This window comes from Pinus tabuliformis, chromosome 3_1, assembly GCF_031772625.1.
Source record: "Pinus tabuliformis cultivar Carrire ecotype Pingquan chromosome 3_1, CPIR1, whole genome shotgun sequence".
In the NCBI taxonomy this organism is placed as follows: Eukaryota; Viridiplantae; Streptophyta; class Pinopsida; order Pinales; family Pinaceae; genus Pinus; species Pinus tabuliformis.
This window is the reverse complement of record NC_142301.1, coordinates 707425419-707429874: the sequence shown is the minus strand read 5'-3', so window position 1 is coordinate 707429874 and position 4456 is coordinate 707425419. Positions and strand designations below refer to the sequence as shown.

Below are 4456 nucleotides of genomic sequence, written 5' to 3'. Positions count from 1 at the left end.
GTTGGGTTCCACAGTATTGCTATTCCAGCTGCGCTACCTCTCGCATCTATGGTCATGCATTCATACCTTGGTTTTATTTTACTTAATATATCTTCCATTTTCCCTCCTGTAATTTTTGTTTCTTGTAGCATCATGAGTTGAGGTTTTTCTTTTCTTAGTCTCTCAGTTAAATGTCTCTGCTTGCCTCTACTATTGAGGCCTATTATATTCCAAGATGTAATTATCATTGGGTTACTTTGTTTATTTGTTGGTATACCGTTGATAGCGGTACCACCCTCCCTATATTCACCAACATTTCTCCCACAATCTGTATAGATTCCTGTAGGTTTTTTGACCTCTTTTCTTTCCTCCTTTCATTTTATTTAAGTATTCTTTGGAGTTGTCATGATGCATCCCCAATTGTTCTGCCATCTCCACCTACCCCTGCCCCTGTTTAGTTTGATACTGTTGGAATGTTTATTTGTATAGTCTTTTTTGGTCTTCTGGAATAAATCTTTCATCTAGGTGTCTCCATTCATTTAACAGTTTCCTCAACACCTCTTCTTTCATGCTTAATTCTTCTCCCTTACTTGGGTCAATTTCCATTGTGCTATTTTCCATCTTCTCTCTGTCTTCCTTTTCCTCCTTCTCTGTCAGCTCTCTTTGGGCTTTCCTCTTGGGGTTTGGCTTGCCTTGACTCGAACTTCTCTCCTTTCCTTTTTCCTGATAGTCCATAGTTTAGGCCTCATTGTCTTCTTCCTCTTTTCCCTGCATCGCTTCAAAGCTATTTGTTATGCTCGGCTAAGCTTGATATTATTTTTTTCCCTCGTTGGGGTTGTCTTTTGCTTGTCTTCTCTTGCTTCTCACTTCTTGAAACCCTTCCTTATCTTCTTGATGTTTCCTCTATTGTTTGTTCATGTTTTCTCCATCTTCTAGGTTCATTGGGCACTCCTTAAATAGGTGACCATACTCATGACATCTTCTACATCTGAATGGGATGTGTTCGTAGTCTAAAGTTTGCTACGATACCTCTTCATGGTATTCTAGTTCCACTGAGTATGGGATAGGTTCAACTATGTTTATGTATACACATATTCTCGCATATGAAGTATATCTTCCTTTTTTGTTGTTTCTGCTATTTTGACAAATCTGCGTATCGTATTTCCAATGCCCTCCAATATTTCTGTGTCCCAAAAATCCATTGGGAGACCGAATAACCTGACCCAAACCGGGGCTGCCAGAAATTTTCACTTGTCTGGGTCATAGCATTCTTCTGAATATCTCATAAACAAACGAGCATTATAATGAAAGTAAGGACCATTTTCAAATACTTTTGCTTTGTCTTGCACGGTCGAGAATATTACCGTGAAGAAGCCTCTAGCGCGATGTGACCTTGGGACTGCCATTTTTATTGAATCCATTTGGTGAGGTCATTTTCCGTCGACCATACTCCGATGAACTTACATATTAGCACGTGGTCTTTCATGTAACTTTTGTATCGCTCCAGTTTGTTCATCAGAATGATGAATCTTGGTTTCTTCGTCGCACATGGTAAACATTTACCTCTGCTACCTGCCTACCATCTTGCCCCGATGATAGGTCTTGACATTTTGTTGGTGTCTCCTGCTTGTTTCGGATTACTTGTATTCTGATGGGAATCCCCGCCGCATCTCCCAAGTGTAGACAAATTTAACCAAAAATATCCCCATTTTTTTTCAAAAATAGACAACGGACGAAACACTTGTTTAGGTTGAAGAAAAATTTGGAAACTTTAAAAATCACACATAGGAAAAAAATTAATAATAATAACTAAAACCTTAAATTTAACTTTTATTTATTCAAGTTCCCTGTCATTAATAAGTAATTTAAATTCTAACAAATGATTTAAGTTCTAATAAGTGATTTAAACAAAGATTAGTTGTAACAACTATTTCTTACAGTTAGCTGTAAAGATTAGTTAGTGATTCAAAAAAGAAAAGGATGAATTTGAAATTCCAGGCTTCGTTTACAGTGAGACTACTTACCAAAGTCGTCCATGTGTCGGGTGTGGACATTGAGGACCACATGCGCGACTGGACTGTCGGCATCTCTATGTTCGTCGAATCATTTTGGTCTAGGCGGTGGTCTCATTAATAACAATTAGGACATGCCATAATTATTTTAATTTCAACTCTATCCATTAAAGGTCTCAGAGATGAGACTCATGATCACAAATAAAATATAATATGGGCTTTCATTGAATTGAAAATTTGGCCGTCGATGTCAAGATGAGTGAACACGGAAGTGGAGGATATTTCATGTAGGTTGAAGAGACGAGTGAACACGGAAGCGGAGAATATTTCATATCGCTTCAAGAGACGTGAACGTGAAGGAGACCGGAAATATGGCAATAAAAGACGGTCAGCGGTCTCCAAAACTTAACCGAAAGTTGCAATTAATGCAGTGCTGAGATAGATACGAGTGTCTGCAATATGAAATCGATGAAGTTCTCCGCGATGGCGATCGCCTTGCTTACAATGGCGACGATGAATTTGTATTTTGTATCTGCGGACCAATGCGGACGGCAAGCAGGCGAAGCTCTTTGTCCCGGTGTTTTGTGCTGCGGCAAATGGGGATGGTGTGGCAACACGGACGCCCATTGCGGGCAGGATTGCCAGAGCCAGTGCGGAGGATCGACTCCATTGCGGGCAGGATTGCCAGAGCCAACGCGGAGGGTCGACTCCCACGCCTCCGTCACCCACTCCCGGTGGATAGGGAGTTGCATCTATAATCACTGAAAGCATTTTCAATGAGTTATTGAAGCATAGAAACGACGCCGGTTGCAAGGCCAGCGGATTCTACACCTACTCTGCCTTCATTGCGGCTGCCAATGCTTTTCCCTCCTTCGGAACCACCGGCGATGTCGCTACTCGGAAAAGAGAGCTCGCTGCTTTCTTTGGACAATCCTCCCACGAAACCACAGGTCATATTTCATCTCTATTACTTGTGCTTTCCCTCTGTGATCTTACTTGGCTTTACATCTCATTTTGTATGAAATATTGGTAAACAGGCGGATGGGCGACGACCCCAGACGGTACGTACGCGTGGGGTTATTGTTTCAAGGAGGAGCAAGGCAATCCTCCCGCCGAGTACTGCAAGCCAAGCTCCCAGTGGCCCTGTGCATCTGGAAACAGATACTACGGACGAGGGCCCGTTCAATTGTCATGGTCCGTCGTTTCTATATCGTCTCAGTTTTAATTTCTTTAATTATATTCTGCACAGACGCACCCAAGAAGAAATATCTGCATGAAATTTAAGCCTAATGCTCAGTGTACTCAATTTGATTTGTAATATTGAGGAACTACAACTATGGACCGGCCGGCAAGGCAATAGGATTCGACGGCATAAACAACCCGAACATTGTTGCTAGCGATGCCACGGTCTCTTTTAAGACGGCGGTGTGGTTCTGGATCACCGCCCAGTCTCCAAAGCCTTCCTGCCACGACGTCATGACCGGGACATGGAGTCCGTCCGGCAGCGACAGCGCCGCTGGGAGAGCGGCGGGATATGGAGCAGTTACCAACATCATCAACGGCGGGCTGGAGTGCGGGAAAGGCAGTGGCTCGAGGCAGCAGGATCGCATCGGCTTCTACAAAAGATACAGTGACATTCTTGGGGTGAGCTACGGCTCAAACCTGGATTGCAACAACCAGAGGCCTTTCGGCGCTGCGGTTCAATCTGAACCTCGTCTTATCAAAACCGTGGTTTGAACACTTCTCATAAATCTGAGATTTCGGATTAGCAGCAGTTCGATCTCCATCTGTGTGCTTTGCCATAATAATGTATACGGTTTGCCATAATAAAGTATAATAAAATCCATACTAAATAACTGTGGCATTGGACCTGCGTGGCGTGCTTTTCTAGAGGTTGAGAATAATGGGGATTTGGTATTAAAGATGATTAAGAATCGCGTGAAACCTTCATTAATGTTTCTAGTAGGTGAATATGCTTTCGAATATTATATTATAAATTAAATAATACATGGAATACATGAAGCTTTATCACTTTATCAAGTTCATGGCCTTACATAATAACATAAGTAATACCATTGTAATTAATTTATATTTAATTACAATAAAATATGTTGTAATAGTTGAGAACAATGATAAGATCTTTTCTATTTCTATTTAGTTTTCGCAAATAACACGATAAATTTTAATCTAATAAATTAGAACATGCGTATTTTTTTTCATATATATAATGTAATAATAATATAAATATAATTTTTTTTAATGAGAATTGTTTAATTGACGCTCATTATATTATAATAAATTATGTAATTAAAAATTTAAATTTCAGTAAATTTATAATTTTTTAATTTATTTTTAATAATGTAATATATTTATTATAATCAAAATCAATTTATAACTTATAACTTTAAGATTAAAGGAATTACTCTTTACTATATCTTTTTGATTGAAGTTAGTTTTTCTCCATT

General features: G+C 39.8%; 1 pseudogene across 1 annotated transcript; it reads left to right on the top strand.

Annotated features, from left to right (window-relative positions):
* The first annotated feature begins 2377 nt into the window (after window positions 1-2377).
* Window positions 2378-3896, top strand: LOC149189138 (chitinase 1-like; annotated as a pseudogene). Its single transcript, XR_016255877.1, has 3 exons — window positions 2378-2941; window positions 3029-3185; window positions 3317-3896. The product of XR_016255877.1 is annotated as a chitinase 1-like (transcript).
* The last annotated feature ends 560 nt before the right edge of the window (window positions 3897-4456 follow it).